Below are 26,639 nucleotides of genomic sequence, written 5' to 3'. Positions count from 1 at the left end.
TTTTTGACCATCTGCCATGAAGAGTGAGAATGAAAATGAGGATATCATTTCTCCCTAGGAGGTTGGGACAGTTGATGTTATTTCTTATTTTTTCTATTTTTTTTAATTTTTTGTCGGTCGTGGGGCTTGAACTCTTCACTTGGGTGTTGTCGCTGTGCTCTTCAGCTCAAGGCAAATGCTCAAGCACTTGAGCCACATCACCACTTCCAGTTTTCTAGAGGTTTATTGTAGATAAGAATCTCACAGACTTTCCTCCCTGGCTGGCCTTGAGTCTCCTTCCTCAAATCTCAGCCTCCTGAGTAGCTAGGATTATAGGTGTGAACCACCCGTGCCCAGCAGTTGATAATATTTCTATTTAGAGTTATTTTTATAATTATAAAATGTTTGCAATTGTGTACTGTGAGTTTTCCTCAGTGCCTACCACAAAATAAACTAAGGGAGTCCTCATATCACCAAAGTTTGAGTTTCTGAATAAACACTCACTTCTGTGAGGGCAGTAGGTACTTGTAAGCATTTTGGGAATAAACTGGATTCTAAAATGAAAAACAAAAGCATTGGTACTAAGATGTAGCTCAGTAGTGGAATATTTGCCTAAAGAGCATAAGACCTTGGAAGAAAAGTTTCCTAAAGCTCAGAATGTTAGCATTTTGTATGAACAAACTTCTTTCCTTTTTTTTTTTTTTTTTTGTCGGTGGTGGGGCTTGAACTCTGAGATTGGGCATTATCCCTGCGCTCTTCAGCTATTTGCGAGCATTCTACAGCTTGAGCCACACCTCCACTTCCGGTTTTCTAGTGGTTTATTGAAGGTAAGAGTCTCCCGGGGTCTCGCCTTGAACCGCCATCCTCAGCTCTCAGCCTCCTGAGTAACTAGGATTATAGGTGTGAGCCACTGATGCCTGGTCCATGAACAAACATTTTAAGATTGATTCTAAAGAAAGAAACTTCGAACATACATTTTGTACAAATAATTTATAATGCCATAGTTAAGGCACTAATTCAGAAGTATTTGTTCATTGGCTGGTTTCTTAGTTTATTTACATATATATATATATATATACATTATAAATATATATATATATATACACATATTATTAAAAACATAGCTTTGAATTATACCTAAGAACATATGTGCTCATGTAAAATTATACAAATGCACAAGTTTGATTTTTTTTCAGATTGTTGGTACCATAAATTAGGTGGGATTTGTGTACTGTTGTTTTGTTCTCTGTTTTTAGAGGATTTCTCTTCCCTTTATCCCCCTACCCCCCTCTCCTCGCACTTGAACTCAGCTTGCTCTTTCTTGGCTTAACCAAGAAAGAGCTGATTTTCTACCACTTCAGCAATACCTGTAGACTGGCTTTTGGCCAGTTAATTGGAGATTACATCTCTCAGGCTTTGCTGCCTGGATTGGCTTTGAAACTTCATCTTCCAGTTCTCACTTCTTGAGTAGCTGGGATTACAGATGTGAGCCACTGGGGTGCCTGGGGATAAATTAATTTCATTGATGTATTCTTTCTGTTTTTCTAAGCATGGGATGATCTACTATAGAATTTTAATGAATGTCCTTGGTCTGAAGTAAGATATATAACACATATGCAAATCTGTATAGTTCTCTTAAGATGTAATCAATTTAATACATGTTATAAGTGTAATAATAGTCAATAAAATAATTAATGAATAATACAAAAAATAAAATAAATACACTCAAAGCAAATTGCAATAAACATAATTATGTAGATATAAATCATTACTTCAAATGTGGATGAATATTACATTAACAGGGCTGGGGAATCAATTCAGGCCCAGGGAACAGGCCTGAATTGCTTGTTTTCCAAGAGGGTGAGTTTCCCCATCCCCCCTGTGAATTAAAGTTACCCAGACTATGAGTTCAATTCCCAGGCCTGGCAGAAAAAAAAGGCATGAATTGCAAGCCAGGGAGTTTCATTAGTATTGTATGCATGTATATATGTATGTATATATGTATATATATATCATGGGACTTGAACTCTGGCCTTGGGAGCTGACCTTGTGCTCTTCAGCTCAAGGTGAGTGCTATAATTCTGTTTTTCTAGTGGTTTATTAGAGATAAATGTCTCACAGACTTTCCTGCCCTGGCTGGCTTTGAACCGTGATGTTCAGATTTCAGCGTCTTGATTAGCTAAGATTACAGGCGTGAACCGTAGCTGGTGCCAGGCTATTTTTAATATTTTTAAAATTATTTATTTATTTATTTATTTATTTATTTTTGCCCAGCACTGGGCTTGAACTCATATTGTGGCAACTCTGCCTCAGGTAACATCAATCTAGATTTGGATGGTGCAGCCTCTGGACCCACAGCCCATCCTGGGATACGAGGTTTCAGGGGCTGACAGGAAAACAAAATGAAAACGGCACCAAAAAAAAATCCAGGAACCACCTACGGATGGCAGTTTCTTGGTTTTCCTTCATTTCATGGTGACCATCCTTGGTACAAATGACACTGCTGCAACCTGTAGGTCACCTGGCATTGCTGAAGGCTGACGTGCTGTCAGCGAAGCCATTGGCCAACCTGAACACCTAGACCCTGAGTTTCAATCCCAGTCATGCTACTTACAAAGGGCTGAAGAGCCTAAGAAACTATTGCTTGTCCATAGGAACGCCAGAGAAATGTGATCAATGTCATGTTTGGCTGAGTAGTTCATCAATCAGTCTAGTATAAATTTAGACCCAATAATTACAGAACACTGATTGATTTTAATTCATAGTTTATTATGTATTAAAAGAATACTATTCATTAAATGGAGTGCTCACTAAAGACCTGAGAATCTGTACGAGTGTAGTATATGTCATTTCATTCCACATAGTCATCATTGGCAGTATCAAAATATCTAAATATATATTTATCTTTATACCATTGTCTGAATAGAAAGGTACTGCTATTTTGGCCAAACCTGTGACTCCATCCTAGGTCCTGGGATCCACTTGGCACCTGAATGGACTAGGGGATGCCATGCTTACACTCACCCATTCATGAATTGGGACTTCTAGGCCCTCAGTTCAGGTACCAGCACTGCCAAAAATTTCATCTTGGAGTAAGATTCCAAGTGAGACACCTGTTTTCCATTTGTGTGCAAGTGCTGGGTGTGAGATATCATGTACATAATATGTGTGCAATGCTCCATGCTACGGAATAGATTGGAATAAATGTAATAAATGATATAGGTGCACTCACAGTCCATAAAATAAATGTTAATTCAATCAATCAATAATAATATATAATGAATCACTTCAAGAAACACCATACAGACTGAATATATGGTTGTAAATATGAATCACATATTTAAAATGTCTATAAATGTTACAGTATTCGGGCTGGTGCTTGAATTCAGGCCTAGGGAAGAGTTGAGAAGTTCATGCATGATTCACATAGGAAATGCTAGGCAAGACTTCTGGCACAACAATTATGTTTAATTAAGTCTTCACGAAATGTGACAATAATAATTACATTCAGGAAATTGAAGCATTGGGAAAGATCCCAGAATTGGTAGTCACATGGTAGATAGGATTCCAACACAGCTTGCCACATCTTCTCTATACAAATAGGTATTTATTAGCATAATAGCTTCAGCTTATGAATGGATGAATATGGTGCACAAACCCCACCCCGACCATAATCTCAGATCCTGGGTAGGACCTAGATCCTTAGTAGCTCAAAATCTGGTGTGTTCATATGGACCCATTAGAAAGTTGGGTCTGTCAGGCCCAGAGTTCAACTCCCAGCAATGTCAAAAGGTTCATCCTGATGTAAGAAACCAATCCTTACAGCTGTTTTCTAGTCCTGTGAAAGTCCTGGGCCTCATCAAGGATGGAGAATGCTATATAGGCAACTCTGTAGCCATTAGAATAGGTTGCCATCCATGGCAACACAGATATACCTGCTACAATACTCAATAAAATACACAATACATCCATGAATAAGACTCAAAATTAAAAAAATAACTACATTGAAAGCAACATGCATACCATACCTGTATGTAAATAGAGATCCTATGTTTAAAAAAGGTAAGCTTGTTATTTTGTCCACTGCTGGGACTTCAAATCAGGCCCTGGACCAGGCTTGACATTCTAGTCTTCAGGGATGATGAGTTTCCCTTCCACCACAGTGCAACAGGGTTACCCAGACCTGAGTTCAAATCCCAGGCCTGACAAAAGATTCACCCTGATGTCAGAAGTCAGTCATTGTGTCTGATTTCCTCTAATGTGGAAGTCCTGGGTCTCAGGTAGGATGGATAATGAATCCTTAGGCAACCCTATAACCATGGGAACAGGTCATCATCCGTGTCATCACAGTTATATCTGTCACCGTACTCAGTAAAATTCACAATACCATCATGAATTAGACACAAATTAAGGAGAAGAAATGCACCAAATGCAAGATGCTGCCCACACATATATGTCAATACAGATCCTATGTTTCAAGTATGAATTTATGCCTATCCTGGCCCTCCCTTGGGCTCATTGTCAGGTCCTGGGAATGGCCTAGCTCCTCAGTTGCTCACATGCTGGTGTCCTCACCTTGACTCTTTCACCAATTGGGCCTGCTAGGCTCTCAGTTCCAATCCCAACACTGCCAAAACATGAATCCTGATGTGAGAACCCATAGGTTGACCTGTTTTCCTGTCCTGTGAATGTCTTTGGTCTCAGCTAGAATGGAGAAGACATAGGCAACTCCATGGACATGGGAATACGTTGTTATCCATGTCAGCACAGTTATATCTGTCATCATACTCAATAAAACACAAAATGCATCCCTGGCTAAGACACACAATAAAAAAAAAAAACTACACTGAAACATGATGCATTCACATATGTATGTAAATAGAGACCCTATGTGTAAAAGATTTGGGCATATGATTTTTGGCAGTTCTGGGGCTTCAATTCAGGCCCTGGGACCAGTCCTGACCTTGTAGTCTTCCAAGATGGTTAGCTTCCCCTTCTCCAACAGTGCAAACAGAGTTACCCAGACCTGAGTTCAAATCTCAGTTCTGGCAGTAAAATAGCGCAAATTCTGTGCTAGTGTGCTTCCTTCCTTCCTTCATATATATGTATATATATTTTAACCAGACTGGGTGCTCGAACTCAAGTAGTGGCAACTCTGCCTCAGCTCCGATCATTCTATGCTGTGGCCTCTGGAACTACAGCCCATCTTCGAATCCTAGTACCCCAGGGCTTGCAGGAGAAAAGAAAGCTGCGAGGGGACAAAAAGCGGTGGGAAGTTCCACCTGGTGCTTTTATGTTCATTTTCCTTTGTACGGTGACCATGTTGGGTCTGAAACCGACGACCTACAGAGTGAAGGTTACCTGGAGTGGCTGAAGGCCTGCATCTCTTGGGGAAGCCCCAGGCCATCCAGGCCAAAAGGCCCAGAGGTCGAATCCCAATCAGCTCCCCTACATTGAGGGATTGGTGTGAGATCCTCAGATACTTGTTTCCGGACCTAGAAAGACTAGTGGAATGTGATCAATCTCATCCTTGAATGAGTAGTTCCTGCAAGATGTGAGTAGTTAATGATAGGCAAGATTCCTGGGGTATCGAATATTTTTAATGAAGAATTGATGAAGCGTGACCATAATCATCACAGTCATAAAATGGAGGCATTGGGAAAGATCCAAGAATCAGTAGTCACACGGTAGATTTGATTCCATCACAGGTCGCCATCTCTCCTACTCTAAACAAATATGCATACTATCTTCAGCTTATGAATATGTGACTATTGTGCTCTCCACCTGCCCTACCCCCAGGGCTCAATCTCAGGTCCTGGGAACAGCCTAGTTCCTTAGATGCTCACATCATGGTGTCCTCACTTGATCCTTTCTCCAATTGGGCCTGTTAGACTCTGAGTTCAAATCCCAACACAGCCAAATGTGGAATGCAGGTGTGAGAATCCAATCCGTCCACCTGTTTCCTGTCCTCTGGAAGTTCTGGGTCTCAGCTAGGATGGAGATGGCTTAAGCAACTCTATAGACATGGGAATAGATTGTCATCCATGCTAGCACAGTTATATCTGTCATCATGCTCAATAAACAAGATTCTGAACTAGGGTGCTTTATTAGTTTTTAGGTGGGTTTTGTTTTTGTTTTTGTTTTTTGTTTTTTTGCTAACCAAAGGATTTGAACTCACTTCATGGCAACCCTGCCTCAGCTTCGATGGGTTTAGGATGGTGGGCTGCCATAGGCCCATAGTTGACCCTGTGATCCTAGGCCCTGAAGCCTTGCAGGAGTAAAAAAACACCCACACAGAAAAATAACCAGAGGATGGATTTTTTACATTTTCTTCCTTTGCATGGTGACCAACATGGGTCCAAATTACATGGCTACAAAGGGTACTTCACTTTACATTGGCCGCAGCTAGCAAATTATCAGGGAAGCCACGAGCCCATATGTCATCATAGGCCCTGATTTTGAATCCTGGTCCTGATAACTACCAATAGGGGGACTTCCCACGAGACTCGTTGCTATGCATGGGAATAACGATGGAATGTGGGCAAAGTCATGAGTGATTGAGAAGTTTTTGCGGGCATTGTTCTAGTCTAAAATTAGATGCAATGATCCTAGGATGTTGATTGATCTTAATGAATGGTTTATTAAGCGTGAAATCAATACTATTCCTTCAATGGAGGCATAATAAATACCTAAGAGTTAGTAGGAACGTAGTTGATGTCATTGAATCCTAGGTATATGTCTCTGGAATTCTTTTTTTTTTTTTTTTTTGGGTCCGGTAGTGGGGCCTGAACTCTGGGCCTGGGCGCTGTCCCTCAGCTCTTCAGCTCAAGGCTAGCGCTCTACCACTTGAGCCACAGCGCCACTTCCGGCTTTTTTTCTTTTTTGCTTATGTGGTGCTGAGGAATCGAACCCAGGGCCTCAGGCATGCAAGGCAAGCACTCTACCACTGAGCCATCTTCCCAGCCCATGTCTCTGGAATTCTATACAAATATATATTTATTGATATATACCACCTGTCTATCCATGTATGGCTATTTTGGCCATCCCTGCTGCTCAATCTCAGGGTCTGGGAACTGACTGGCAGCTTCCTTGCCTAGAGGTTGCCGTTTTGACACACCCATTCATGAATTGGGTCTGCTAGGCCCTGAGTTCAGATCCCAGCACTGCAAAAAATTGGATCATGGAGTAAGAAGCAGAGTGTGACACCTGTTTTCCTTTTCTCTGAGAGTCCTGAGTGTCAAACATAATGGAGAACATGTCCACAAATTTAGATACTATGTGATGGGATGTCATCAATATAATAAATGGAATGTATGTCATCACAGTCAATAAACGGTAAATAAATGAATAAAACAAAAATACAATCAATAACAACAATATGGACTGAACATCTATAGGTAAGTACAAATCCTATCTTTATAATGTATATAAACAGTATGTTTTCCAGGGCTGGGGATTGAATTCAGGTCTAGGGACCAGGCCTGACATTCTTGTCTTTAAGCATGGTGAGCTTCCTCTTCGTCCACAGTGCTGCAGAGTTTCCCAGACCCTGAGTTCAAATTCAAAGTAGAAATAATGGAGAGAATTGCAAGCCAGGGAGCTAAATTTTTTGTGGGGGGGAGGGATTTTTTTTTTCGAAGCAAGGTCTTGAACTCAGGTCATGGCACTCTGCCTCAGCTTCTATCACCCTAGGCTGCACTGCAGCCACTGGAGCCACAGCCGATCCTGGGATCCTAGACCTCCAGGCCTTGTGCTGGGAAAAAATATGCACAGAAAAAAAGTGGCAGAACTGGGCGCTGGTGGCTCACACCTGTAATCCTAGCTACTCAGGAGGCTGAGATCTGAGTATCTCGGTTCAAAACCAGGAAAGTCCGTGATACACTTATCTCCAAGAAAACTGGAAATGGCGCTGTGACTCAAGCGGTAGAATGCTTGCCTTTAGCTGAAGACCAAAGGCACAGCACCCAGGCCCAGAGTTCAAGCCCTATAACCGACCCCCCCCAAAAAAATAAATAGTGGCAGGATTGCATTTTTACATTTTATTCCTTTGCACTGTGACCATTTCGTTCTGAATGACATGACTCCAAAGGGTACTTCACCTTGCATTGCTGAAGGATGGCAGTCTATTGGGGAAGCCATAGTCTCGCATGGCAAGGTAGGCCTAGAGTTGAATCCCAGTAATGCCACTTCCAGATGGCGGAGATCCTAAGAGACTCCTTCCCATCCATAGTAATAATGATGTAATGTTATCAATGGCACGGTTGAATGAGCTGATCCTGAATACTACTCATATAAAATTAGACATCATGATTTCAGTAGACTGATTTTATTTACTATGAAACATTAAAAGAATACTATTTCTTACAGAGACAAAATAATTTCAGGACACTGATTTACTTAATCATTTATTAAGGATGAAAACAATAACATTAATTAATGGAGGGATAATAAATACACAAGAATTTGTAGGAAGGTAGTCTACATAACTGAATAATGTGTAGACATGTCTGGCACTCTATAAAGACATATTTATTAGCATACTACCAACTGGGTGTCACTCTGTTCTTATTATGTCTAACCCTGGGGCTCGATCTAAGGTCCTTGGAACTGCCTGTCAGCTCAATTTGCCCCAGGATGGCATGTTGACACTCACCCATTTATGAATTGGGCCCTGTAGGCCATGAGTTCAGATGCCAGGACTCCCAAAAAATGAATCATGGAGTAAGAAGCTGATGATGACAAACATTTTCTTTTTTTGTGAAAGTCCTGGGAGTCAGGTATGAAGTGGAACATATATACAGACCTATATCCTATGGAACCAATGTTCTATGTGCCATAATAGTCAATAAAATAAATTGCCAATACATGAATAAAACAAAAAATAAAAATGAATACACTGAACGCTATATGGAGTCAACCTATGTATATGAATATAAACCAAACATTTAAAATGTACATGAATAGGATGATTTCTAGTGCTGGGGATCAATTTCAGGTCTAAGGAACAGACTTGAATTTCATCACTTCAAGGAGGTGAGCTTCCCTTTCCACACAGTACAAAAGAGTTACCCAGACCATGAGTTCCGATCCCAGTCCTGACAGGAAAAATGGCAGCTGTATACTATGTGATGTCTAATTCTTAGTTATTTCATTCTGCCTCCATTTAAGGAATGTGATTGTTTAAATGCTTCATAAAGTGTTAATTAAAATTGATCAGTGTCCTATAATATAATTGTATATAATTTTATCCTAGAATCATTCAAGAATTGCCCATTCAATCACATATATCACATGCCATTGGTATTCATATGGATAGAAATGAGTTTTTTAGGATCACCTGTCATTTGGAGGTGTCAGGACCAGGATGTGGGCTCCGGCTCTCACCACTTAAATCCAAGGATAAGGAAATCACCAGTCTGACCAAGAACATCAGCAAGACCAATGATTAGGCAGGCATCAATGGCTCTCAGCAGTCCTTCTTGATACTTACAAGGCTGTGATAAGAGGTTCGTGGTCAAAGTCACCCTAAGCAGGAAAGTCCTTGAGACCCCTGTCCAACTTCAGTGCAAACAAAGCCAGAATTAGAGCCATGTGGCTTCACTAGTTGAGGGCCAGCCTTGAGCAAATGCAGCTCAAGGACTGTGCCCAGATACTGAGTTCAAGGTCAGGGACTGGCAACAAACAGACATACACACCAATCTTTGCAGCCATCCAGCTAAAGCAGGTCACCCTCTTGTCCCCAACTGTACTGGACAGAGTTTCATGTCAAAGGGGTGCTGTTATCTTGACTTTGCCCATTCTGCCTGCCTCACAGGATTCCATCCACACCCTCATTTTTTTCATGGTTATTTCTGACCAATGGGAAACAAGAATGGTGGCCACGCCCACATTTCATGCTGCCCAGTAACATCTGGATTCCCACAGGTGGTTGAAACCACTACTAACACTTGAGGAAGGTAGAGGTGGCTGAGTGGTAAGCAAGATACTCGAGGCCACATTGGAGTAGAGTAGAAAATTGATGTCCTAGACAGTGAGTAGGTGAATAGAGGATTTCCCAGACCTTGGGAAAGGGGCCAGCCTATCTTTCCTGTCCCAGAGCTCAGATGTCTGAAACAACAGGACTCCATGAGAGAGCTGCGGGCAAGAAATTGCCTCAAGAACACTGGCATAAGAATCTTCCCAACAGATCTGCAACATTGAAGAAAACTGAGAACATGAAAAAGTGAAAGATCCCCGAGACAAACGCCAATGGGGAGTGTGATTCAAAGAAGAGTCCAGCCAAATGGGATGCTGACCATGAGCCTCCCTGGGCTTTGGACACAGCCACAGCCACCAGGGTCCAGACTGCCAATGGTCCTGCTAACAACAAGGATCTACAGAGTTGTACTGACATGTGGTGCCCACCCTGGATCCCAGCAAAAGAAGAAAAGAGGCGCTCTGTGCCAAGATCCAACCACTGAATCAGGAAAAGACAGACCTGAAGGATGAACGGGAGTAAGAGAGGAGAAGATAGCCCAACTGCACGCAGCAATGAAAAGGGAGTTAGAGATCCACAAGGCACCCATACAGAGGTTGGTTTGGGCAGAAAGTGATTTACAATGTTCACCAGCCAGCGTGCAGCAGGTGACCGATGACAGAGAAAGGGAGCATGAAGCTCTGACCAGCTGCCTGCAGACCGCAGAGCAGCACATGGGAGAGCTGGAGATGGCGGCTTCTGTGGTCATTGCTCACAGAATGAGACCAAAATGTTCTTCGACCAGCTGAATGATGTGACCCTTCAGCTCAAGGAAAAGATCAGAAGCTTCAATGACTTGGAGCAAGTGAACACTCAGTTGCAGGAGAAGCTGAAAGCACTCTGGACATGGTGGAGCAACATGGCAAGCAGAATCTGCAAGTTCCGACAAGCGCTGGCGGGGCGTGAGGTACTAAAGAGACTACTTGATAACCTGAGCTGAATGGTGACTGCAGCGAATCTAGAGAGAGACACCTTCACAGAAGACCTGAGCATTGAGAGGTCTGTGCAGAAGGAGGAGCCCTGGCGGCTGACCCAGTGGTTGAACCAACAGACAAAGGAGAAGACTCGAGGGGCAAGGCAGGTGTTTGACCTAGAGAAGGAGCTGAGGGAACTGAGAAGGAAGCTGGCAGAGACATGGCCCCCTTCGGAACCATCTCCGGCCAAGCAGCAGGTGCAAGCCCAGGCCTACTGCACGCAGATGGAGTTGAAAATCTGGAGGAACAATTTCACATCCAGGTCCACGAAAACCAAAGGCTCCATTTCCAGAACATGGAGCAGCAGAAGCAACCGTGGAGACTGGAGAAGGCCAAGGAACAGCACGAGATCTGCAAGATCCCATGATGTGTATGTGTGCAACGGACAGATGGAAGAACAGCTGGCCCTGCTGCGGGACACTCTCCACATGGTGAGCAGTGAGAAGGAGAAGGTAGCCAGCATCTTGGACTCAGAGCAGCAGGTGTAGAAACATCTGTGGGAACAGCTGGATCACAGGGAGGAGAAGATAGAGGAATGGAAAGAGGTGGCTGAGAGAGAGAGCCAAGCAACTTGGGAGCTGCAGGAGCAGCAGGAGCAGTCCCTAGCCCAACTGCAGTAGCTCAGAACCACCTGTGAGCTGCACATCACCTCCAATGAGCAGCTGAGCTCTGAGAAGGAGGCCCTGCAGCAGCACCTAGAGAGGCAGACCCAGCTGCTGGAGCAGCTGAAGCAAGTGCAGGCCCCACCAACTGTCGGGACGAGGTGGTGCCCCCAAATTGGCAGGATACCCTCAAGTGCCTGGAAGTGAACAGACCACAGGAGGAGTGCATGTAGGCCCAGCTGAGCTTCCCTAGGGAAGGGGAAGTTGAGAGCCCTGGAAAAGCAAAAGGTGAGGAGGCAACTCCTCCAGAAGTGACCATCGCAGAGGAGGGAGACATCCCCCAAACCGAGAGGGCCGTGGATCTGAGGGTGTTCTCCATGGCTGAAATCCACAGGGGGAAACTCCTGCACCAAGAGTGGCAGGCCCACTGTGGTTGCCCAGTCCATCTGGCAGCGAGCTGGCACCAAAGCATATGTGGGGATGGGAAGCAGGACACGTGGGCATCCGAGAAGAAACTCTGCTTTGTCCACGACCTGCCTGTTTAGGTGGACTTCCAGAGTGCAGCGGATGAGCTCCACCATCGATGCAGCCAGCTGTTGGCACACATCCGCACCATCGAGGACTCCCTCGTGGTGTGTAAAGATCAGATGTTTGTCCTGGATGAGCTGTGTCAGGAGAAAACTGAGCATATGAGCTGGCTGTCCCAGAAGAAGATGAAGAGGAGAGAGCTGTGGGAGCCGCTGTGGTTCCTCTCAGGGGAAGGCATGGACAGCAGGCACCAGATGCCGGCACAGGCTGAATCAGTCCCCCGCCACCACCACTGTTTCAGAAACCTCAGGCTCCGCGGTGGTCAAAATGAGGGAGAACAGAAAGGTTTTGAAGAATTGCCACTTCAAAGCAGTGTGGAAACTGCCAAAAGACAGGTCGGGGTATCCTACCCCATAGAGTACTCCCCCATGGAGCACATCCTGCCACAGAAGCCACATTTGCAGATCACCCACAGCTCACAGGCTCAGGCGAGTACTCCCTCCCTTTCTTCTGTAGAATGATGCAGATGATGACTCTCTATGTGACATACTGACTCTCAAAAGCCTCATCAGCCACCACAAGTAGGTGGCCAGGTGGCCTTCTCTCAGGCCTCCATCTGCCAGGTGATGGGAAGGGTAAACTGCTGGTCGGGTAGGGCAGAGGCTACCGGGAGGTGGCCCGTATTCAAGGGACATCTAATGGACCATTGGTGGCCAGGGAAGAGGCCCATGTCATGCTTATCACAGAGAATGAATTGCTTTCAAAGGGAAAACAAGCCTCCAACAAAGATATGTTCTTCCTGTCCTGGGGCTTGAACTCAGGGCCTAGCCACTGTCCCTGAGCTCTTTTTCTCATAGCTAGCACTACACCACTTGAATCACAGTGCCACTTCTTGTTTTCTGATGGTTTATCAAGGATAAGAGTTTCACATACTTTCCTGCCCAAGATGGCTTTGAACCGTGGTCCTCTAGATCTCAGCTTACAGAGTAGCTAGGATGACAAGCATGTGCCACCATTGCCCAGCATGTGATGCGTTTTGAAGGCATCTTGGCGATTGTGTAAAAAGAGCCCCAAAGGGCCTGGATAGACCTTGACCCAGTCAAGGAGCTGGGATGGGGGAAGGCTGACCTTGTAGCCATTCTGTTCAGCAAAATTAAAGATGCCAGGTGGTGTTGGATGCATCAAACTCCTAGGTCAACAGCCACCAGGCTTAGTGGGGTAAAGGTAAAGAATACCCAAAGATTGCACTGTAGAAATCTCTGATTTTGCACGCATGTGGTGTGTGTGTGTGTGTGTGTGTGTGTGTGTGTGTGTGTGTGTCTGTGTGTGTGTGTATGTGTATGTGTGTGTGTGTGTGTGTGTGTGTGTGAACTGAGGGCCTAGGTTCTATCCCTGAGTTATCTTGCTCAAGGCTAGTGCTCTTCTACTTGAGCCACAGCCCCACTTGCTTTTTGATGGTTAATTATAAGTAAGACTCTCAAGTACATTCCTGTCAAGTGTGGCATCGAAGCATGATGGGGGCCCCAGGAGAGCAAGAGTAAACTCAACTCACAGGTACAAACCCTATGTTTGTTGACTCCTGCCCCCTTGTATCCAGATGCGGGACATGTGACCCCCTGCCATCGTGGGGGACTATCGTCATCTAGAGTTCAATTGGGGGAAGTGACCAGGGCCAAACTGACTTTTGTCCACCCTGAATGCTGATTCCAGAGCTGATCTGTTCCATCTTAGGCCAAGAGAGCTCCAAGAGGCCCGGCTTCCAGGAGAACAAGGAAGGGAGAGGTCAGCTCCAGGCCATGGACACCCCAACTTGGCCTTCCTGATCACTGTAAGGCCTGTCAAAGCACAAGCCCCCCAAAATAAACAAAATTGGAGCCATATCTCAAAGTGGTTGAGCTCTAACATTGAACCAAAGAGCTCAGGGACAGGACCCCCACGCTATGAGTTCAAGACCCCCAGCTGACCCTCCCCCATAAAACATAGGTTAGCTAAAGGTGAACTAGTAGGATTTTTGTGAAGTGTTTCTGAAGAATGGTGATACAGAAGAAAGCACCCTAATTCTAATGACAGTTGAACTTGTGACATACAGCTATGTGCTGAGTCCTTCACAGGGTGCTGTTTTCTGGGTCCTTCCCGCGTGGGGGTTTTGTGCTGAGTCCTCCAAAAGCATGCTGTGTGCTGAGTCATCCCAAAGGGTGCTATGTTCTCAGTCCTTGAGAAGAGTGGGTTGTGCTGGGTTTTTCAAAGGGTGTTGTGTGCTGAGTCCATTACACAATGTACTTTATGCTGAGTCCTTCAAAAGGTGCAGAGTGCTAATTCATCCCAAATGGTGCTATGTGCTGAGCCCTTGAGAAGGAAGGGACAGGTGAATTTTTCAATGGGTGCTGTGGGCCGAGTCCTTTACACAGAGTACTTTTGCTGAGTCCTTCAAAGGGGGCTGTATGCTGAGTCATCCCAATGGGTGCAATGTGCTACAACCTTGAGAAGAGTGGGATGAGGTGAGTTTTGTGGGTGCTGTGTGCCGAGTCCTTTATATAGGGTGCTCCGTACTGTCCTTCAAATGGTGCTGTGTGCTGAGCCCTTCCACCGGGTGGTATGTGCTGAGTCCTTCAAAACTCTGCTATGTGCTGAGTTTTGTAAAGGGCACTGTGCACTCAATGTTTTACACAGAGTGCTACATACTCAGCCTTTCAAAGAGTGGTGTGTATGGAGCCTTAACACAGGGTGCTATGTGCTGAGTCCTGGTAAAGAGTGCTACATGCTGAGTTTTTCAAAGTATGCCATGAACTGAGTCCTATACACTGCGTGCTATGGACTTCCTCCTTCAAAGGGAGTATGTTGAGTTATCCCAAAGGTTATTATATGCTAAGTCCTTCAAAGGGCGCACTGTGCTGAGTCCTTTATATAAGGTGCTTTGTGCTTTTTTTGTTGTTTTTTTTGGGGGGGGTTCGGTTGTGGGGCCTGAACTCTGGGCCTGGGCGCTGTCCCTCAGCTCTTCAGCTCAAGGCTAGCACTCTACCACTTGAGCCACAGCGCCACTTCCGGCTTTTTTCTTTTTGCTTATGTAGTGCTGAGGAATCAAACCCAGAGCCTCAGGCATGCAAGGCAAGCGCTCTACCACTGTGCCACCTTCCCAGCCCCTGTGCTGAATTTTGAAGTGTTCTGTGTGCTGAGTCATCCCAAAGGGTGCTTTTTTCTGAGGTAGTTATCCTCAACAATCTCTCTCTCTCTCTCTTTCTCTCTCTCTCTCTCTCTCTCTCTCTCTCTCTCTCTCTCTCTCTCTCTCTCTCTCTCTCTCTCTCTCTCTCTTACACACACACACACACACACACACACATACACACACACAGGGGTCACTGTGTACTTGCTTGATGTGTGGAGTGGATATGAATAGAGGAGAGTCTCCTCCAATGGTGGGGCTGAGGGGAGATTTGATTCCATGGGCATGTGTTAGGGTTGGCCGGGAGAGCTGAGCTGAGGTGAGGCTGCAATTCCCATGGCCTGGAAGCCTTAGGGCCCAGTCAAGGCTGCTCTTGTAGGCAAGGGGGTCGGGGCTGAGGGGAGCAGGGGGCAGGGCTGAATAGAGGAGGGGGTGGGGCCAAGGGGAGGAGGAGACAGGGCCCAGAGGGCTCACTGTGGTGGTAGCAGTGGCCAGGGTCTCTCAATGGCAGGCATGCATGCGCAGAGGTGTCGAAGTGGGCCGCAAGAGGAGGGGAAGCAGAGAGAGAGAGAGAGAGAGCAGAGAGGAGTAAGTACATACATGAGAGGAAGTGGCTTCAGTGGCTGGCTGAGGCCTCAATTGAAGTGAAGGTCCTGACTGGGAGTGCAGAGCATGCAGAGCTAGCACAGCAGACACATCACCTCAAGCAGCCCCATGGTGGGGGGGTGGCCATAGTCTGTCCCAAGTCCAAGTTTCCAATTATCATGGTGGTGGCAGTGGCCACAGAGGAGGAGGCCACTGAGGAAGAAGCAGCCAAAGAGGCAGCCTTGGCGGCAGCAGTTGCAGGAGTAATGGCGGCAACGCCTAAACAGGTCTGGCTGTGGATGAGGTGGGACCTGAGTTGTCTGCAGCTGAAGGGGAGTAGAGAACCACACTTGCCCTACCATGCACCCTCAGATCCCGCCCCTCCCTCCGTGGCCCTCCCCAAGGTGCCGTATTTCAAAAATGGCGCTGCCGGTCTAGACCCGGGGAGCCTCTCTGTTGCCCAGCTGAGATAACGCGCCCCTGGCAGGCTTGTCTCAGTGACCTGGTCCAGGTCCCTGGTCCTTAGATTCCGGGCCTGCCACACCTGGAGCCACTGCCTACCGCGGCCCCACATCCTGGGACCCCATTGCCCAGAGAACCCCTCGACCCCCACTCAGAGCATCCTCCATTTTGCGGACCCAGACCCGTGCCTCCCACCTCCCTTCTCCTGTCTCACCTGTGCCTCCCCTGCATCCCACAGTACACCCTGGCTCTGCTACATATGCACCCCAGGGGTGGGGAGTGGGGATGGGTGGCAACCCAACGATCCCTTTCATGTCCCTAGTGGCCAGTGTCCCAGGAAACGGGGAGATGCAGGGTTGGGTATGTAGGGGGCCCAGAGAGCTCCTGGCCTGGAGTAATGGATCCAAACAGCCACCCATCTGCACCCTTCCTCACCTTGGTGGGAACCTGGTGGCTTCAGTCAGAGGTGGGGAGCAGCATCTTCAAACCTGCCTTCTCAGGTCTTTTCCTTTTTTCAGGGGGTGGGGGTGTTGGATGCAGAAGATAGACCCCCTTGCTGTTTGAGCACTTGTCCTATATGCTTGGTCACCCTTTCACCTGAGGAGGGTCCCAGAAGAGCCCACTAAGGAGGTGAGGATACTGGGGGTCAGATAGATGAATATCTGGGAGGAACACACCTCCTCCCACACACACCCAACCTATTCTCCCCACCCCAGCTGCCATCAGTTCTCACAGGGTGATCACATTTCCCAGCTCTGCCAGAATCTGCTGGTACTCCTGGTCCATCTGGTCTCCTCATTCTCCCCAAGAATGCGCCAAGTCACCCAGAAGCATCTAAGCTGGAAGTAGGAAGTCCATTTAGGACACCATCCTTTTGCCCCAAAGCACCCCTACCCCAGGTCAGACACTCCTTTGGGGGCATCATGAACCCCTGCTTGTTATCTGTCCTGGCTCTAAGGAGCCACCTGTCTCAGGACTCCTTTATCCAGCATCCTGGCCTAGGGTTTTGATTTATGTGGAGTTAAAGTTTGTTGTTCCAAAGAGGAAGATTCTGACCCTGGAGAAAGGGAGAGGCAGGGTGGTTCTTTGTTATTAGAGTGGTGCTCCCCTTTGGTGGGATCACCTGGTTCTGACAAGGGAACCCGATGCCCCAGCTTGTACTTTGTCCCAGATGAGGAACTGACAAACTCAGGAGAGGCACTGTTCTGTGTGTGTGTGTGTGTGTGTGTGTGTGTGTGTGTGTGTGTGTGTGTGTGTGTGTGTGTGTGTGTATGAGAGAGAGAGGGAGGGAGGGAGGGAGGGAGAGACATCATCTTTCACCTTGTACAGCATGACTGTGCTCAGGTGAGCAATCAGTTAGCAAATTGCTGGTGCTGCATAGACCAGTCTTCTGTCACAGGTCTGGATTGTGTGTGTGTGTGTGTGTGTGTGTGTGTGTGTGTGTGTGTGTGTGTGTGTGTGTGTGTGTGTTGGGAGAGCAGGGAGATGAGAACAATGGAAACATATTTAACTCACCATGTCTAAAAAGAGCAAAAGCATTTTATTTGTGTGTATGTGTATTGTTCTTTTGTCATCAATGCCAAGTATGATCCCAGCCACAATTTTTATTTTCTCCTTCACTGTTACATGAATCGCTTGGGGAAGGTTTCAGTAGATATTCCTTTCCATCTCTTTCCACCTCTCTCTTCCCCTTTCCTGTAGCTCACAGTAGCTGCTGGGCCTGCGTGCATCTCCCCTTGGAGGTCTGTGTGAATCGCAGACCAGAGTGGACACCTGTCCTTCTGTCTTCAGGCTGGTGAGGCAAGAGTGACCACAGCCACACTCATACAGCCAGACACCCTGCTCTGGTGTGTAGAGTTGGAGCTAATTCAAGGGTTGGAAATGTGTCTGCCAAACATAATTAGGGAATGATATGGGGGGAGTAGGGCAGAAGATGTGAAGCTAGGAAGGTCTGGTGCGTGGCGAATGGTGTGACATAGGAGATGGTTCACCACAAACAAGGTTGAGAGGGGAACCTTACCCAGGGCTTTGGCGGTGTCCATGGGCAACTGGGCAGGGGGCTCCAGGCCCCCACTGGTGGCATGGATTTCCTCCTAGGGCAGTGCACCGGTGGGCAGTCCTCCCTGAAGTCCTACAGACTCCCATCTGTGTCCTGCCTGTGCCATTTCCACCTGGGCAGTGGTAGGCAAGTGTCTTCCTCCTGCTGAACCGTGCATGGTGTCAGGCCATGGCAGTTAGCTAGGGCTGGCTGAATGCCAGTTTCTGTAACCTGCTGTAGGCTGTCTGGAAGGAAAAGTGGACCACTGACTTTGGAAACCTTTAAGTTTGATTGTGGCAACTGAAATGCCAGCTTTTCCAGGATTTTTTCTTTAAGCTGGCAATTACTACTAATGACTGGGATTATGGGTCAAATAAGATGGACCATTTCAGCTGCCAAACAGTGATGTTCAAAGCGGCACAGGCAGAGTTCCCAAGCCAGATCGTCTCCTGTCATGAACATCCTGCTTTGACTGCCTTCCTCCAGCAGTTGCTGATTCTCCTCTGGTTCTCTCTAGGGTGACCACCACAGTCAAGGACATCATGGGAGCAGAGATGGTGACCTCGCCATACCCAGCCTGCCAGCTGTGAGCAGAGACTATTCCCAGCACTGCACTGGAATCTGGGAGATTCAGAGAACCAGGATGCCTCAAGGATCCTTTATCTGCAACATGAAAATTGGGGGCCAGATGTGGTGGACCATCCTGTCTGGCCCCAGGAGGAGGAGAGGAGGCCCCTTGAGCCAGGCTTTCATCTCACGTGCCTCATTCACACCTGAGGGCAGAATTGAGTGCCAAACTGTGGGTTAGCCGCTGGACAAAGATTTTTGAGAAGAGAGACATCGCAGAGCCCCAAAATCCAGCGTGTACATCGTGGCTCACATCCTCAGAGCCAAAAGAGTTAAGTGCAGTGGCACCAGGAGGGCAGGATGAGGGACGAGGGAGAACTGTGGAAGAGCTACTTCAGGCTTTGACACCTCCCCCACTAACCCCTCCACCCCCAGGATGCTTCCCTGAGTTGGATGGGAGTTTTCTGTAATATTGTCGTAGAGAGATGCTCATTTATTTATCCAACAAACCGTTACAGTGAGTGCCAGGTCCAGGCGGTCATAGACGCTGAAAGGTTCCAGTGCTGGTTCCAGAGCACATGAAGAAATCTTGGTTTGAGATGGATGCTGGTGCTTCACACCTGTCATCTTAGCTACTTAGGAGGCTGAGATGGGAGGACTGAGGCTTAAGTCCAAGAAAGAAAAGCCTGTAAAACTCTTATCACCAACAAACTACCAAAAAGCAAACTCCAGAAGTGGATGAGTGGCTCAAGCTGTAGACTGTTGGCCTTGAGTACAAAGGCTCAGGGACAGCACCCAGGCTCTGAGTTCAAGGTCCAGGAGTGACACAAAGAAAGGAAAGAGAAAGAGGAGGGAATGATGGAGGAAAAAAAAGGAGGAAAGTAAGGAAGAACGGAACATGCAAGCCTTGGTTTGGAGTCTCTGGATCAAGGAAGCCAACCATTCACAATCTCTGTGGGGACAGTTTCAGACCCTAAAGCCAGTATGTAGGACCAAGCCACTGACGCCTTAGCAACTTCATGACATCCAGGAGCTGTGTGGTCACCGACTGCAGAGGGAAATGGCCTTGGGTAGACCCTAGGGCTCAGGGTGTGTAACCAAATTTCAGTCTCCCCTGGCCCACCGAGTTTATTTTCTAGTCATACAAGAAGAAATTGTCCAATAGATAGGGAGGTATAGGCTGAGGGAGTGTGAAGAGGGGGATGGCAAGGGATAAGTAAGAAGATGAAGATGGAGGACGATCCCAGGTCAGGTGTGTCAGGTCATTGGAGACATGACCTCACCTAACAACTTAGACCATCAGGGATAGAGACTTCGACCCAGCCACATGGCTGTTAAAAGTCCTGGCACTTTGGTTTCACCATTGACCAGATGGCTGTCATCCACTGCTGGATGCCTGTGTGGTACATCCTTGGGGACTGGGACTTTTGCTGGCTCAATCTGAAGATGACACCCCCAGTGTTCATTCCTTGACCAGAGACAGAGGTAAGCCTGCCACTGGCACAGGACATCCAGAGAATGAGGGCGGGAATCAGACCAGTGTTGCCCCAAGACTTCCTCTAGGGGACTGTCGGGCCCCATGACTGCCATTCTCAGAGATAGAGGTGGGTTCTTTGCTGGCTCAACTTTTAGTCTAGATGGCAGATCTGGGATTCAGAGAGGGCCGACTGAAGCTGGGGAAGGGCTGGGTAGAGGCTGGTGGGAAAACCAGAGGCACTGAGCTCTGAGCAAGGTTGTTTCATTGAGGATACTCACAACTCAGGAACATTCCTGGGATGGATAGACCTTTTCTCCTTCCTGAGAGAGAAGGTCCTACAGCCCTCCAGTCTGCATCCCTTGGCCAAGATATCCGTTCAATCCCATATCTTGTGGCTGGATAACTAGACCTCAACTGACTGCCCAGTGTCGAGGGAACTTGAGTCCTTGATGAGGTCATGGGATCCTCAGTAAGAGATTGTACTTGAATGTCCTGACTTGGTCCATGGTCAGTCCCATCTAAGACTGACATAATCTAGGACATAGAATCTAGAGAATCAGAGCAGGATGGGGTCAATTCTGTGAGTCTTGAGTATTATGTGTGAGCTTTGAGCTCCTGTGTGCCCACCTGCTTCCCTTTCTTGGGTAGGTCTATGATAGAAAAAGTTTATAACTAGGGCCTGGGTCCCATCCCTTATGTTATGCTCAAAGCTAGCACTCTGCCATTTGAGCCACAGCTCCATTTCCAATTTTTTGGTGTGTTTAATTAGAGATAATCATTCTCATGGACTTTGCTGAGAAGGGTGCATCCAACTGCAGTCCTCAGATCTCAGTCTCCTGAGGGGATAGTATGACAGGCTTGGAAAAGTATCTTTGGCCAGGTGCCAGTGTCTCATGGCTATCACCCTAAGTACTCAAGAGCGGAAATCTGAGAATCATGGTTCAATTCAAAGCCAGCTTGGGCAGGAAAGACCCTCATTTCGGTCAGGGGGGTGGGGTGCATAGGAAAGACCTCAGACCTGACACCTCCCGGGGGACATTTGTTCTTGTGACAGAGCCAAGTCATTGCTGTGGATAAGGAGGAAGCCGCCATCAGACTAACCTGGAACAATGCTCAAAGATAGGTAGGCTGTTGAAGTATCAAACCCCTCATGTCTGCTTCCTACTCCCAACAAGGAGGTGCAGTGGGGGTGGCTCAGCCCTGGGCCTAAGGGATTATAAATGTATGGTGGCGGTCAGGAGCTTGTGGCTCCCACCCATCATCCTGGCTCTTCAATAGTCTGAGGGCTGATGGCCGTGACTCAAAGCCAGCCCGGGCAGAAAAGTTCGTGAGATTCTTATCTCTCATAAACCACCTCTCTCCCCCAAGCCCACACAGAAAAAAGCCAGATGTGGTGGTGTAGCTCAAGTGGTAGGGCCTGAGCCTTGAACAAATGAAGCTCTGGGATAACACCCAGGCCCTGAATCCAAGCCCTAGGGATCACACAATCATAATAAAATAAATGAACAGTGTCCACCTTTTATCTGACTACCAAGAAAGATGGATTCAGTCTTCTAGCTGGCTGGTACTTCTAGCCAAAGGTAAGCAGCTTCCCTTGATGGTCTCCTAAACCTCTCCTTCTCTCCATTATCTGTCCAGGCTTCGGTTGCAAGACAGAATTCGGATTATTCCCCTGGATATGACCTTAAGTACCCATGCCCATCCACCTTCCTTGGGGTCAGGATCCTTTATGTACTCCCTGCTGGGAGGATGAGGCACCACAGAGATAAGGGTAGGTATCCCTGACATTTACACACACACACACACACACACACACACACACACACACACACACACACACACACACACACACACACACACACACAAATACCCCTAGCCAACTCAGACTAGCCTTTTCCAAAGACACTTTATCTCTTTGGATTAACTGACGTAGGAGAGGATTTTGATCCCCAGTAACTGATTATTTTAACTTGGGCTTGCTAGTTGACTGGAGATAAATAGGAGCAAAAAAAAGCATTTGGTGCCTGTCACCTGGGGCTCAGGCTCATCCCTGTCCTACTGGAGGCTGAGATCTGAGGATCACTATTTGAACCCAGCCATAAGCTAAAAAGCCCGTGAGACTCTACTCTCCATGGAACCACCAAAAAGCCAGAAGTGTAGCTGTGGCTCAAGAGGTAGAGCACCAGCCTTGAGCAATAAAACTCAGAGAGTCTGCTCCCAGATCCTCCAGTTCAAGCCGACACAAAGAAATGGCCCTGTCTTATGACCACAGACTGCCTGGGCTTTGAGTGCCCTCTCACGGAGTGTGATAAAACACCAGTCCCTGGGTGGTGTATCAGGGCCTTCAGAAATCCAGTAGTGTAAGCCAGGCCTGCCCGTTTGTGCACTCTCAACCCACACTGGCCAGAAGGCAGAGTGTGACAAAGCCGGCAGCCTGCAGAGCGAAGATGTGCCAGCTCTGCCAAGGTGATCAGAACGGGCTTCTTGGAGGCAGCACTTGAAAAGGGGGTCCTGCTTAAGGAGGATCTGACAGGAAACACAGAGAGCAAAGGTGCTGCAGATGATGGACAGCATAGCAGAGCATGTTCATTTCCAGCCAGGGCTGCAGGTGAGAGACTCGGTACAGTTGTGTGAGTCTTAATATAGATGTGTGAGACTGTCCCGATACAGTTCTCCAAGGGACCTTAGTGACATGTGGATGGCTATGCCCTGAAACTCAGTAGATCCATCCACACTTTGTGTCTCCTTCTTTGACAGTGGGGAGCTGGACACCCTCCTTCCCTGGGCACGCCTGGACCCAGTTATCAGCAACCCTCCCAACGTCTTCCACCAGGACATGGAGTAGCTGGCCCCAGAAATCCACAGGTACCTGTTGGGTGGGGTGGGGGGATACTGGGCAGGCCCCAGAACTCCTACTGGGTCTGATTTTCCTTGGACGACCAGTCCATCCAGAGGAGGCAGATGGGAACTTAGAGAGGGCTAGTGATGTGGAGGGGCCACTTTAAAGCCTATGACCCTACCAAAATTCTCAGCCTCCCTTTGCTGTCCCTGAGGGAGGTAGAGGAGTGTCTAGGTGGTAGCGTCTAGAGGAGGACTAATGGAAATTCTGAAGAATGAGACACCATAACCTGTGTGCCAGTGGCTCATGCCTATCATCCCATGCCTATCATCCTGGCCCCTCGGGAGGCTGAGATCCAGAGGATCTCATTTCACAGCCCAGGCAGGAAAGTACCACGAGAGCCTCATCTCCAACCCAACTGGAAGTGGAGCTGTGGCTCAAGTGGTAATGCACTGGCCTTGAGGAATAATCAACATCAGAGACAGTACCCAAGCCCTGATTTCAAGCCTCTCAACCGAAAAGAAAGAAAGGACGAAAAAAAGGACGAGAGGACGAAAGGAAGAAAGAAAGAAAGGACGAAAGGAAGAAAGAAAGAAAGGACGAAAGAAAGAAAGAAAGAAAGAAAGAAAGAAAGAAAGAAAGAAAGAAAGAAAGAAAGAAAGAAAGAAAGAAAAAGAAAGAAAGAAAGAAAGGACGAAAGGAAGAAAGGACGAAAGGAAGAAAGGACGAAAGGAAGAAAGAAAGAAAGAAAGAAAGAAAGAAAGAAAGAAAGAAAGAAAGAAAGAAAGAAAGAAAGGACGAAAGGACGAAAGAAAGAAAGGACGAAAGAAAGAAAGGACGAAAGAAAGGACGAAAGAAAGGACGAAAGAAAGAAAGAAAGAAAGAAAGAAAGAAAGAAAGAAAGAAAGAAAGAAAGAAAGAAAGAAAGGACGAAAGAAAGGACGAAAGAAAGGACGAAAGAAAAAGAAAGAAAAAGAAAGAAAGAAAGAAAGAAAGAAAGAAAGAAAGGACGAAAGGACAAAAGGAAGAAAGGACGAAAGGAAGAAAGGACGAAAGGACGAAAGGAAGAAAGAAAGAAAGAAAGAAAGAAAGAAAGAAAGAAAGAAAGAAAGAAAGAAAGAAAGAAAGAAAGCCACCCCTTCTTTTCTTGTAAGAGATGGTGAAGTAGTAGGGGTGCTGTGTTTGGGAGAACAGGTGCTGGCCTCACTGTACAGACATTTCTAAGAACTCCCCAGGTTTGTCCCAGTGTGAAGCCACAGCATAGTGGGCAGTGCCTTACCAAGAACTCCAGAGGTCGTGGCCTGTGGCAGGCAGGGACTTGATGAATGGTATCAGGTGTGGGATGGTAGAGGCTGAGATCTGAGGATCGCGGTTCAAAGCCAGCTTGGGCAGGAAAATCTGTGAGACTTTATCTCCAGTGAACTGCCAGAAAGCCAGAAGTGGCACTGTGGCTCCAGTGGTAGAGCACTCACCTTTAGCTGAGGAGATGAGGGACTGTGCACAGGCCCAGAGTTCAAACCCCATGACTGACAACCAAAAATAAGGTAGCTGAGATTTCTGTATAGTGGTATGTACATTTAGGAAATGCCAAGCTATGTTATGAGCCACTCCAGACTTGTGAGAGTCCCTGAGTTTTGTCTACAGTTGGTCTGAGGATAGTAGTGCCATCTTCTTGAGGGTGGGATGGTCAGGGTGCTCAGGGACTGCTGAGGCCTTGGGCTACCTGTGTGTGTGTGTGTGTGTGTGTGTGTGTGTGTGTGTGTGTGTGTGTGTGTGTGTGTGTGTGTGTGTGTGTGTGTGTGTGTGTGTATTTCCCTCATCTTATTCTGTCCCCTCCCTGAGCTGCCTCTTTCTGACCTCGGATATTGCCCCTCCTCCACACTGACCTTCCCCTTTAGCCCCTTATCATGGTCAACAATGATTCCTAAATTGCCAGAGGCCTGGATTCCAACTTTTCTTTAGGGCCCAAGTCCGGCCTGTCCAAATCTTTGGGCGCCTCCCGGGGATTCTGGATCAGCAGGGCAGTCTGGCATAAGTTGTCCCCTGCCTCTGGAGGAACCTTAGTCATGTGATATCCTGTCCTTTTCCTCAGCTAAGCCTCTGGCTCACATCCCTCCCTGCATGCTGGCAGTGGAGTGGGGGAAGGAGGGTTTGTGGTGGCTCTGGCCAACTCGAGCTTGATAGCTGACAAAAGGCTGCCCAAGCAAGGAGGATCCGGGGTTACATGGGATTTGAGGTCAAGGTGGCTTGGAAGTATCCATCGGTGTCTAGGAAATGTCAACGTACATTGTAGCAGCAAAGTCTATCTTCCCACCCCAGCTTGGCCTCTCATGTCCTTCTAGACAATTCTGGATGCCCAGAATACAGATGCTCACAGTTTAAATTCTAGGTCCAGGAAACTGGGGGGATTAGAGACTAGTATGGCCAATACATAAATGTTCTGGGACATTAGCCTTGACCTGGCTATGCCCCCCTTGTTGTACGTTCACTTCTTAATCCAGTGCTGGGCACACACTGGCCACTTGTGGCAGTTCTGTGAAAGCAGCAGGAATGGAAGTGAGATCCAGGGTGACCAAAATCTGGATTTATGGCCTGATTAGGGGTGGAGTGGGGGCAAAGGGTGTCTTAAAAATTCTTAGAGCTGGAATTCAGGGCCTAGCCACAGTCTCTGAGCTTCCTTTGCTCAAAGCTGACACTCTACCACTTGAACCACAGCCCAACTTTCATCTTTTTTAGTAGTTTAGTGGAGAGAAGAGTCTCATGGATTTTATTGCCTGGGATGGCTTCAAGATGTCATCCTAAGAGCTCAGCTTCTGAAGTAGCTAGAATTGCTGGTATGAGCCATTGGGCCCTGCTAAGGATATTTGTGTGTGTGTGTGTGTGTGTGTGCGTGCGAGTTTGCATGTGTGCGGGTGTATGTGTGAGGTTACCGGCTTGAACTCAGAGCCTAGGTGATATCCTTTGGCTGGTTTGTACAAAGTTGGTGCTCTACCACTTGAACTACAGTACACATCAACTCCCTGCAGCCCCTGACTGTGTGGAGAACAAAAAGCTCAAACTTGATCCTATTTCAGGGGAAGGTATGATTCTTGTGAAGCCTGGAGGAGTAGGGTTGGGGTAAGAGGGGTAACTGTACATGGGTGCTAGACTGAGAGAGAGGCACTCTGTCTTTAGCCAAGAAGGACAGTGTGGCCAGGTGCTAATAAGTCATGCTCTCATATTCCTAGCTACTCAGAAGGCTGAGATCTGAGGATTGCCATTCAGAGGCAGCCCAGCAAGAAAAGTGTGTGAGACTCTCCTCTCCCAATAACCACCCAAAAGAGGAAAGAAAAGCTGTTACTCAAGTGGTAGAGTGCTAGCCTTGAACGAAAAATCTGAGTGACAGAGCCCGGGCCCTGAGTTCAAGCCCTAAT

This window comes from Dipodomys merriami, unplaced genomic scaffold (assembly GCF_024711535.1).
Source record: "Dipodomys merriami isolate MVZ:Mamm:240054 unplaced genomic scaffold, mDipMer1.0.p SCAF_169, whole genome shotgun sequence".
NCBI classification, from domain to species: domain Eukaryota; kingdom Metazoa; phylum Chordata; class Mammalia; order Rodentia; family Heteromyidae; genus Dipodomys; species Dipodomys merriami.
This window is presented reverse-complemented; position numbering follows the sequence as displayed.